Here is a 12,326-nt window from a genome sequence, read left to right on the forward strand (position 1 = left end):
GATGGAGGTCTCGCTCTCATTATCGAGTATTTGTCCCTGGCATTCCCAGAGCATACGTTCTATCATGGCTCAGGTGCCACACACTTTGAATCTATCTGTTGTGTATATTTCTGGATAAATAGCATGGATTAGTGTCGGCGTCTTATATGATTTCGTTTGTAGTTGTCGCCACTGGACAGCTTGCGATCTATTCAGTTGTGGATCGTGTGGTGGATAAGTGCTTCCTTGCCTCTTGTAATGGTTTGTGATGTCGTTGAACTTGGTCATTCTGTCTTCCCATTCCGATACCTCGGAGGGCCTTGTTGAAGGGTTTACGCTCGTCGCAGCTCGGAAAGTGAGTACTAAGCTACGTTGTGTGCCGCCGCGTTAGGGTTGTCTCCCGTTCGGGGGTGTGGGCTAATATCCATAAGATTCGGACAAATCTGTCTTCTCTTGTTGTTTTGCCTTTTCTGACTGCGTTTGGTGCCTCAGGTGAGGTCCGGTCGTTCGCGAAGTTGCATACTGCCGCTTGCGAATCGCTGATTGTATGTATGCGTTGGTTTGTGCTATGGCTAACGCAATAGCCGCTTCCTCTGCCGTATCAATGCGTGTCGTGCTTACATATCAAGCTTGCGCGGCGTTGTCTATTCTGGTGAAGTACTGCTGCGGCAAAGGTTCTCACAAGAAATGATCTGACCATTTATAGATATATCATAGGGTTTCATTGGTTTGCGAGTGAAGGCCGCCAGCACAGATTTGTTTGACGAGGTTTCAAAATTTTGGTTGCGGGGTATAGAGCTGCCAGAATAGCAGCTTTTTGAAGTCTTGCACGTATCTGAGCACGTGTCAAACCTGACGTCCGTACACATATATCGCCTGCGTACATTGATATCTGGTTCGCCACTGACAGAAATTCAACAAGACCAATGAATGTGAGGTGGAATATGGTGGGGCCTAGCAGTCTGCCTTGAGTAACGCCTTGGTAGCTGTAGTGTAGTGCGGTTTGGCCATCACCTGTACACACAAAGAACGTTTTCATAAATATGTAATTAGAGATCCATTGAAACAGTCTGCCCCCCAGGCCAACCATCTCTAGACATCGAGAATAGCCTCGTGAGTTATGTTATAGTATGCTCCCTTTACATCCAAGGAAGCTCCAGATAATCTTTTACTTTTGATGCTGGACACACGTAGCGAGATCAACAACACTGTCCGTTGAAGAGCGATCTCGACGAAAACCAGCCATGCAATTTGGGAACGTGTAGTGTTCCGGGTACCACTCCAAATGGGCAAGGACCATTTTTTCCAATATCTTTTACACGCAGCTGGCAAGCGCTGTAGGGCGGTATGAAGTAAGTTCAAGCGGAGACTTTCCATGCTTCAGGAGAGGAACCAAGCGGCTTGTATTCCATTCTCCGGGAACCATGCCATATTGCCAGGATACGTTGTAGAAATCTAACAGTTCCCTCCGGGCGCATTCACTAAGGTCGCACAAAGGGCGATTTATGATATTTCGTCTGCTCCCGGGGATGAAGAACGCTATAGAGCAAGAGCCGCCTCTAGTTCCTCCATTGTGAAAGAGAGATCCATGCGGCAGTCACGGGAAGCAGGAATGTCACTTGGGTAGGAAGGCCTGGACCGGTTGCTTGGCCAGCTATCCGTGCACAGATGTCTCGTGCAACCTCAACATCCAGTCGCTTCTTGAAGAGCGCCAGTGTTTTGAATGGGAAGCCTTGTTCAGGGAGCGAACACAGACCGCGTACAGTTCTCCAAATATGGGAAAGGGGCTTCCGGGGGTCTAGTGACTGGAAAAACGTTGTCCAACGTCGAGGTGCTAATGTATTCATGCAACGCTGGATTTTCTTTTGTATTCACCTGGTTGTCCTAGCACAGAATCTAAAGACGCTGAAATGCCAGTTCGCAGGAGAAGGCATTTTGTATGCCTCCGTTCGTGCCCCAATATAGCTATTCTGGAGTGCAAGTTGATTTACCCTGTACTCCTGTAAGAATAGTGATTTCTCGCATTTTGATCGGTCCTTCTTTTTGCTTTTACGTGCTAACGCTGCACAGGATCCTATTTTCTTAAGACAACGTTGTACAGTCATTACATTTCGAAATTGCAGTTTTTAGGCAGCGAATTGTAACAGAAATGGTGCAATGGATATCATGAATGATATATATATATATATATATATATATATATATATATATATATATATATAATTTCACATACTGATAGGGGCCTGTCGGAAGGCATTAAGACACAGGTACAAGATACAAAAAGTATGTCTTAACCCAACAAAAGCCGTACGCGACATTTTTGTACGCCGAGTTCGATATCTCAACGTTCAACTTTACGCACATGTAACGACGAAAAACCAGTGCTTTTAATTGCAGGTGTTTTAATTGCAGTGCAGATTTAATTTGCGGATGGTTTAGGAAAGGACTTATTAATTAAAGATTTGTTATGTGAATTTAGTTTAGATTGGCCTTGGTGTTGCGCTTCTGAGTACGAGGTCACTTGACCAAATCCCGGCCTCGGCATTTCGATGGGGTGAAATGCAAAAACACCGGTGTATTTAGCTATCAGATTGTGGTATGTATTTAGAATGTGGTTTGGTTGTGGTTTGTTGTTTGGTTAGATTGTGGTTTTGGCATCGTGAAACCTCATAATTGAATAAACCAAAGATTAGTTTGCTGGAGTAATTTTTGAGTGGGAATGTATATTTTGCTTCGGGAGTAATAAAGGGGAAGAAGTTATCTTCATGTTCCTTGATGTGGAGTAGGATTCAAAATTTGTTGGGTTAAGATGGTACCTAATATTAATGAAACTTTGACACTGATCCTGCTTCTTCAAAACTGCACCACCTTTACTTTTGGGAGCCTCTGGTTTTGGCACTTTCGCGACATCATTCTTCTCTTTATTTATCACAAATCGCTTTTGTACAGCTACAATTATTCGTGTACGCACAGTACATGCTTTTGATTTCTCCATATTTTTTTAAAAACTAAATGGACATAGAACAGAGCGCCATCCTCATCAAAGTGCCCTCTAATATAGGTAACCGTGGCTCTTAATGCTATAATAAAACAAATGCCCAAGAAAGCCTGTTTCCTGTGCCGGTGTTTAAATCCAGCAACACAACGTCCTACAATTGTGTAAATGAAGAGAAAGAAAGACAGATTAATTAGACTAAGGCTTCCATTTTCTTCTCTGCACGGGAAGAACAAGTAAGGGCAGAAAAGGTGCCGCTAATACAAGAGAAGATATGAAGAAAATATGTCTGCGCAAACGGAATGTAAGCGACCGACAAAGATTGCAATTTTTCAGTGAGGCCCGGAGTGAGACGAACACGGGCTGGTATCGGTGGAGACCCTGATTTAATAATTTTGCTTTTATTGAGGGGACGGTTGTCAAAGTTTTCTAGCATGGTAATGATGACTTTTCTTTGTGAACTGAAACAAATACAATCGCACTGAATGTGCGTAATAATTTCTTGGCATCCAAAACCTTCAAATTTTAGACTTCTGGCCATTCTGATGAGGAAGGAGCAGGCATTAGTGAACAATATTCTCAGCCATAGATAAGAAATAAGAGTTCCTTCCCGTAGTGACCGACACTAGCCGCAAACGTGACTGACATGCGCGAAATGAGTAGCAAATGAGTAGCACTGCCTGAACGGGCTATGAGTAGACAAATTGACAAAACGGGCTATGAGTAGACAAATTGATAAGTTTATACATAACGTCGCGTCTTTGGAAAAGGAATAACACCGATTACGTTCCGTTCGCACAAAGAATGGCTCACGCGAGCTCTGTGAAAGAACGTGAATGAAAATAAGAACAAAAAATAGATACCGCAAAAAGCGTAAAACGGCAATTTCTAGGGGTGCCTAACTTTCCAATCTCCTTTTGATGAAGAGTTCAAAAGGAGCACATTCATTTTATTGTCACTTGACTGCGCACGCTAATTGCTGCAGCGTATACCCCAAAGCAGTGGCTCGATCGCTCTATCACAAAGAATCAAAGGCTGCCTCCCAAGGCCACCATGAACTTCGCGCCCTATCGCTTTTTTTTTTGGTTATCTCTATCACACAGGGTGATGTTGCCTGGTGGTCGGGAAAAAATAACCTTCTGACAGTTTTTCCTTCGTTCGTGGTTGTGACATAGCCTCGGAGCGATTCGGGACGAACGATGCGCGAGCCATGATGGATGGGGTCTTCCTCCGTGCTCTCCGCGGACATATTCACGGTGACGTAGATTTCTCCCTTTGGGCAATCTGCTTCGCGTCTTTTTTGCATGATTACTTTTAGCTGCGTAGTATGCAGAAGCGTATCTCGCAAGATTCATAACGGATGTCGCAGTGGTTTTTCTGCGCTTTTGGATGCAAACTTTTAGGTCAACACGAATTTGTATTATCAATTCTTTCTTTTTTTCTTTGCTGCAAATTTATGCTGCCTTCAACCAACGCCTCCGAAAACCATCGAGTACAAAAATTGTAAACGCGTAACAAATTTCAAAGAAGTGACACTAAGTGACAATGGCCGGAATCACTTTATCTCTTTTGCTTTTTTCCTATGTTTTGTGCTGCTGCTTCGAGCCATGAAAACTGAGCAAGTCAAAGCTGGTGTAGTTATGTCTGCTAGCTGCGAGAGTTGCTTACACGAACTCACACACTTGAACGAGCTTTTATCGCTGACTGCGAGATTCTTTGAAGAGGAGCTTTCCGCCTGTATATATGTGTATAGTCTTGTATGTACGGAGACACTGGTTTTTTTGTCAAAACGATGCGAGTCGGTGGTGCTTTTCCGTAACAGCAATTCATGTGATGGGCAACTTTGTTGCCAATTAATGCATCAAATGTGCATTGTTTTCATTTTGTTGCACAGAGCCCAACATAAACGGAACATAAGCGTCGACGTAGTCTTCCTGAGAAATGCAGTTGATGTGCGGGGCGAAGCGTATGTGTAACGCTTTGGCTGTGATATGGTCATTTGTGCAGTATGTTCACTTATTGTAGTATCCATAATCCGTCTGCCAATCCCTGCGACCAGATTCCAATTCGCATGGAAGGCAAAGCCGTTCAAGCACTTGGCAATGCGAGCTCGTGCAATTACCTTCCTTGGGGAACGTTAACCAAGCCTTCCATTAAACGTTCCTCATAGCCCCGGAGCTGCTCTTGGAAGTTAGTTCTCATATTTGAAAAGATTGGCCCGTAAAAATGCTCTCACTAGAATATAGAATGCGCACTTAATATTAATGGGATACATAACCTCTTCATAATTGTGTTTTTGTGACTGAGTGGAGCTGATATAACTGAAATTCTTCTCAAGAAACTCTGAGGGTACACCATATTGTGTTCACTAATGGTAGCTGGTAAGCAACATAACTTCAAGCAAATTTCCTGGAGGGAGTAAATCTTATCAAAAGGGAAATGGTAATCCAACCGAAAGTCACTCAAATGTACGACGGAAACCGCCAGTGATTCATCTTGAAGATTCATCACAAGAGAGAGAGAGAAGTGGTTCTTGTGGGAAAGGAGGAAAGGCTGGCACTATCTTCTGCAACCCATGCGGGAGCACCGCTCAGCGCCAGCAGGGTGGGGGAGATACTATTAAACGAAAGAGAGGGTAGGAGGGAGAAAGGTATAGGGTCGTCCCAGCAGCATCAGAGCAGCCCGGCGGGGAGGGCCCAGTGGTTTCGACCGGTGGAGTAGGTTGGAGGTAGACCGTATAGGAGGTGGACCAGTCGAAGTGAAGTAGTGGCGGATCAGGAAGCCCGAGGTGGTGGGATGGCCTAACGGCCATCCGTCTTTGTAGAAATTTCCTATAGTCTCGCCGAGAGCCCCGACGAGTCGAGGTAACCGACGACACTTAGGAAGGCCGGTAAAAGGAAGCACAAGAAGCACAGAGACAATGGGGTAGCACACACGGACTACGCTGTCCGTTTGTGCTTATCCGTTGTTTATATTGATAACAAATTTAAATATAAAGAAAGGTGTCATCAAACAGAAGATTGCTGGAAGCTACACTTAAAATCCGTACAGACATCCATAACAGCTTCGTGTTAAAGTCATTATATGCTGAACGAGAATAAAGGGGAATTGGTTAGTCACAATCATTCTAAGCTAACAGACAATGAAACCAAGGAAAGCATAGAGAAAATTATTAGCTGTCTCAATTGAGTTGAAGAATTGATAAAGTAAAAAGAAATTAAAGTGAGCGAAATGAAAAAGAAAAGAAACAATTTACCTGTGAGTGGAAGAGTGTGGATGGCATCGACGCTTCATCTCTCCTGCGAAAAGCTAGAGGTATGTTTTTTTTTTTTCAGGTCATGTTTCAAACATCACACGTCGGGTAGTGTTAGAGCGGCGTGTAACTTTAAGACGCGCAAAGGTGTGACAACGCATTCACTTATTTTTCTTTTAACGCGACTGTCACACGTGTGTTTCGTTCGCCATATCGAAACACGTCGCTTAGTTGACACCAAAGATGGAACAAAAATGAAACTTCACTGCCCAATTAAGCTACTGAAGCGACGCCTGCGGTTGAAAGCCTTTCTTTAAGCTTTCTCTCCCGCGGTGGTCTAAAGAGTCGCCGGGCGCAGACGCATCCTGTTCTGAAAGAAAAGTTTTCCGTGACACGAAGCGCAAACACGTCGTTTTAACGACGCGCCCTTACCGAAGTTTCACCCGAGCTTTCAGAACCACGCCTCCCAAAATGTCGCGACATCGCGGCCGAAGTGGTTGTCAAAGAGAACGCATTTTTGTAACACGTGTATCTTACTGCTCTCCGGACGAACCATGTTTCACCCTGTTTCAGAAAGCCTGCAGCGTACAGGACAACATGCTGACATCATCTGTTGTCTCCTCATTTACTTTTGATGTTTTGAGTGTTCCAGATAGCAGAAACCTAAATGCTGAAAAGTTTTTTTTTTTTCGGCCTCTTAGCCCAAAAAACCGCAGCTACTCCACTTAGATCTCCCTAGCGACAAGCCATGGTTCACAACGCGTTTTGTCAAAGAATGTTGTATTTATTATGCATTGTTCATGCCTTTCTTTCACCCTCGCACCAGTAAAAACAACCGTGAATTTGCAAAAAAAAGCAAGAAAAACAAAGCCACAGGGAAGTTCGCTTAATCTACTTTGTTTAACGTGCGAGTTTCATATTGTTATTTATTAAGCTGTCTCGGCCGTCATATTGCATAAAAAGAAGTTAACACGAAAGTTCAATATGGAAGCTTTATAATAAAGAGTAAGAATAAGATATACGTCACGGTGCTATTGCAGAAAATTGAAAATGATAGTGGCACATGGGTTCCAAGTACACAGGCGGTGTTTTCGACGTAGAAGAAGGGTAACCTGCTAAGATTATGCTAAGGCAATAGGTGTGACAAAAGTTAACGCAGTTGGAAGTTGATTTTATATGTGTATTTCGTTTCCTATACCTGCGCGATGATACTATGTGGGACACTAAGAAGCCTATTTGTTTATCTGTTGTTTATCTGTTTATATGAATCTGTTGCTTTGTTGATATTATGAGGAAGCGCTTTATTCCAGCCGAGCTCGCGCTGGCACAAGGTTGTCGGCATTCTGGCCTTTGTCTTGCCGGAAGAAAACTCACTCTTCCACAGAACCAAACAATAGAACTCTAGCCGCTTCCGTTATGGTCTCGGGCAGTTGAGTTAAGCTGATACTCGGTGCCATTTATCGTCCCATTGCCACAATCGGGCGCTGTAAAGGCGCAGTACAAAGCTCCGGACCGATTTTCACCAGCCAGGACTCATTATACTCTCTCGAAATTGAAATGTAGAAAAGTTGCACATTAAACGACGATGAAAGGCGTTTGCCACAGTTACGAACACCGACAGCGACTTCGTGTACACCAGCAGAACACGAAAATCTTTTACAGCCTGCGACGGTCCGGCATTATATCAAACCTCTGCTGCATAGGACAGCTGAAGTGCGGATAAGGAAAGTACCTTCTATGTTTCTAATGCTCTCCACACTGCCAAATAAAGTAGAAACGATCCTTCTCATTATGCCGAAAATTTTCATAAGCGAATACAGCACCCAGAGACAGAAACAATCACAAGTTTTTTTGAAAATGAAAGCCGGATCAAAATAAATTGCTCGTTTTTCGCTTATAAGGGACTCAAGCGAGTTATGAACGCCAGATATCGCACTAAAAGAAGATATGACCCTTAATATCGGTGTCGCGATTTAATATCGCGCTCAGGGTCTTTCCTGATCGAGCTTGATCCGGATCGGGTGTTGCTACGCGGTCATTTGCGATGGCGATTCTGCGGGATCCCAGGTCTGGGTGATCAGGTTCCTTGACCGCGATCGCAGGCTGACGTCAGCGTCCTCTAGCGCAGTATTCTGAAGACGCTAAAAACAATAGATGAAGGCAGCTAAAAAAACGTTTAAAAATCATTTACCAGCAATAAGTTGTGAAATTCAAATATTGTCGAAATTTAAAGATATTTTGCAAATCTGAATTCGAAGCCAATACATTATGCAATTCTGAGCGTTGCTGACGATCAGCAGATGATAATAACTCAGTCCGGATTTTTGGATCATGTAGCAGCGACCGTTGTCGATCGCGATCAACAAATCCTATCCGGATCGGTCCCGTTACCGATCAGAATTGTACGTGTGACACCGGTATAAGGAATCAGTATATAATTACATACCATGGCCTTGCTCTAGTTTCTATCGATGAGTAGGGACGATTTGTCAATAAAGGTGGAGTGTCCTGAAGCTCAGGAAGAACTAAGCGAAGTAATGGAGCATCACCATCATCATCAACCTGGTTACGCCCAATGCAGGGCAAAGGCCTCTCCCATACTTCAACTACGCCGGTCATGTACTAATTGTGGCCATGTCGTCCCTGCAAACTTCGTAATCTCCTCCGCCCACCAAACTTTCTGCCGCCCCCTGCTACGCTTCCCTTCCCTTGGAATCTAGTACATAACCCTTACTGACCATCGGTTATCTTCCCTCCTCATTACATGTCCTGCCCATGCCCATTTCTTTTTCTTGATTTCAACTAAGATGTCATTAACTCGCGTTTGTTCCCTCACCCAATCTGCTCTTTTCTTATCCCTTAACGTTACACCTATCATTCTTCTTTCCATGGCTCGTTGCGTCGTCCTCAATTTCAGCAGAACCCTTTTCGTAAGCCTCCAGGTTTCTGCCCCGTAGGTGAGTACTGGTAAGACACAGCTGTTATACACTTTCCTCTTGATTGATAGTGGCAACCTGCTGTTCATGATTTGAGAACGCCTGCCAAACGCACCCCAGCCCATTCTTATTCTTCTGGTTATTTCAGTCTCATGATCCGGATCCGTGGTCACTACCTGCCCTAAGTAGATGTATTCCCTTACCACTTCCAGTGCCTCGCTACCTATTGTAAACGGCTGTTCTCTTCCGAGACTGTTAAACATTACTTTAGTTTTCTGCAGATTAATTTTTAGACCCACCCTTCTACTTTGCCTCTCCAGGTCAGTGAGCATGCATTGCAGTTGGTCCCCTGAGTTACTAAGCAAGGCAATATCATCAGCGAATCGCAAGTTACTAAGGTGTTCTCCATTAACTCTTATCCCGAATTCTTCCCAATCCAGGTCTCTGAATACCTCCTGTAAACACGCTGTGAATAGCATTGGAGAGATTGTATCTCCCTGCCTGACGCCTTTCTTTATTATGTTGTTGCTTTCTTTATGGAGGACTACGGTGGCTGTGGAGCGGCTATAGATATCTTTCAGTATTTTTACATACGGTTCGTCTACACCCTGATTCCGCAATGCCTCCATGACTGCTGAGGTTTCGACTGAATCAAACGCTTTCTCGTAATCAATGAAAGCTTTATATAAAGGTTGCTTATATTCCGCACATTTTTCTATCACCTGAGTGATAGTGTGAATATGGTCTATTGTTGAGTAGCCTTTACGGAATCCTGCCTGGTCCTTTGGTTGACGGAAGTCTAAGGTGTTCCTGATTCTATTTGCAATTACCTTAGTAATTACTTTGTAGACTACGGACAGTAAACTGATGGGTCTATAATTTTTCAAGTCTTTGGCGTCCCCTTTCTTATGGATTAGGATTATGTTAGCGTTCTTCCAAGATTCCGGTACGCTGGAGGTCATGAGGCATTGTGTGTATATATAGGGTGGCCAGTCTTTCTAGAACAATGTTCCCACCATCCTTCATCAAATCTGCTGTTACCTGATCCTCCCCAGCTGCCTTCCCCCTTTGCATAGCTCCCAAGGCGTTCTTTACATCCGGCGTTACTTGTCGGATTTCAAATTTTTCTAGACTATTCTCTCTCACATTATCGTCGTGGGTGCTACCAGTACTATATAAATCTCTATAGAACTCCTCAGCCACTTGAACTATCTCATATTAAAACTTTTTGTGCGCAAACAAATAGGGACGAAGAATAGGGGCAACACAAGGACGAGCGCTTTCCTATTGTTGCGCTCGTCCTTGTGTTGCCCCTATTCTTCGTCCCTGTTTGTTTGCGCACAAAAAGTTTGAATATGAATCTGTTTCAACTAGGCCGACTCGCAGTTATGCTTCAGTTTAACTATCTCATCCATATTAGTAATGATATTGCCGGCTTTGTCTCTTAACGCATACATCTGATTCTTGCCAATTCCTAGTTTCTTCTTCAGTGCTTTTAGGCTTCCTCCGTTCCTGACAGCATGTTCAATTCTATCCATATTACACTTCCTTATGTCAGCTGTCTTACGCTTGTTGAATAACTTCGAAAGTTGTGCCAGTTCTATTCTAGCTGTAGGGTTAGAAGCTTTCATATATTGGCGTTTCTTGATGAGATTTTTTGTCTCCTGCGATAGCTTACTGGTATCCTGTCTAACAGAGTTACCACCGACGTCTATTGCACACTCTTTAATGATGCCCGTAAGATTGCCGTTTATTGTTTCAACACTAAGGTACTCTTCCTGAGTTAAAGCCAAACACCTGTTCTGTAGCTTTATCCGGAATTCCTCTATTTTCCCTCTTACCGCCAAGTCATTGATCGGCTTCTTATGTACCAGTTTCTTTGGTTCCCTCCTCAAGTCTAGGCTAATTCGAGTTCTTATCATCCTATGGTCACTGCAGCGCACCTTGCCCCGGTAGCACGGGACGTGCCCGCTTTTTAGCACTGTATATGCTTCATTTGGCCTCCTAACTTCACTGAGCCCTATTATATCCCATTTGCTGCCCTCTAATTCCTCCAATAGTACTGCTGGAATCGCCTCAATAGATAACGTTCTAGCGTTAAACGTTGCCAGGTTCAGATTCCAACGGCGGCCCGTCCGGATCCAGGGATTCTTAGCACCCTCTGCTGCGTCACATGTCTGACCGCCGCCGTGGTCAGTTGCTTCGCAGCTGCTGGGGACTGAGGGCCGGGGTTTGATTGTTGTATTCATATAGGAGGTTGTGGCCAAGTACTGCACCAGGGTGGGCAATCCTGCTCTCGTGAGGGAGTGCGTTACCGGTTCTGGTCACCGGGATCAGGCCGCACTCCAGGCCTGTTTATGCAATTTTATCAACACGCAGATTTTTCTTTAATCCAGTGGAAAATTGCGCGGCAACGGGATTTGAACCATGGACCTCTTGCACGTGAGGCGGATGCTCTACCTCTACGCCACAGCTGCACCTGGAGCATAGGAGAGAATAAAAGAAAGAAGCCGGTTTTTATTTCATCCCATATACCAACATTAGGATATGGCACTCGTTTTGCTCTTTCACTGGTATGGATAGGCCCAAGGGGCCGGCTATGCGCAAATCCACGGTTCTCAATAATCCTTCAAATAAATAGCGATAGGAAGTGAAATAGTAATAGAGTTGCAGTAGTATTGAATAATTTATAGTTTATATAACTCTCAGCTTGTATTAGCGCTAGAGTTGTCTACTTCTACTACTGCTACTACAAATAATATTGACAATTACTACGACTACAACAAAACAGCAACCACTGCTGCTGCTGCTGCTACTACTACTACTACTACTACTACTACTACTACTACTACTACTACTACTACTACTACTACTACTACTACTACTACTACTACTACTACTACTACTACTACTACTAACTTATACTACTACTAACTTATACTACTATTACTAACACTACTACTACTACTACTACTACTACTACTACTACTGCTGCTGCTGCTGCTGCTAATTGCAGCTTTGTAATTGATGCAATGTGAATGTTATTGAAGCGTTTTCGGATGCATAATTTCAAGTGCATTTAACGAAGCACTAGACCGCAAAGCGAGGATATGAAAGGGCTGTAAAGTAGAGAACAAACTTCAAGAAAAATTACATATCAGTT

Source organism: Dermacentor andersoni, chromosome 4 (genome assembly GCF_023375885.2).
Source record: "Dermacentor andersoni chromosome 4, qqDerAnde1_hic_scaffold, whole genome shotgun sequence".
NCBI lineage: Eukaryota > Metazoa > Arthropoda > Arachnida > Ixodida > Ixodidae > Dermacentor > Dermacentor andersoni.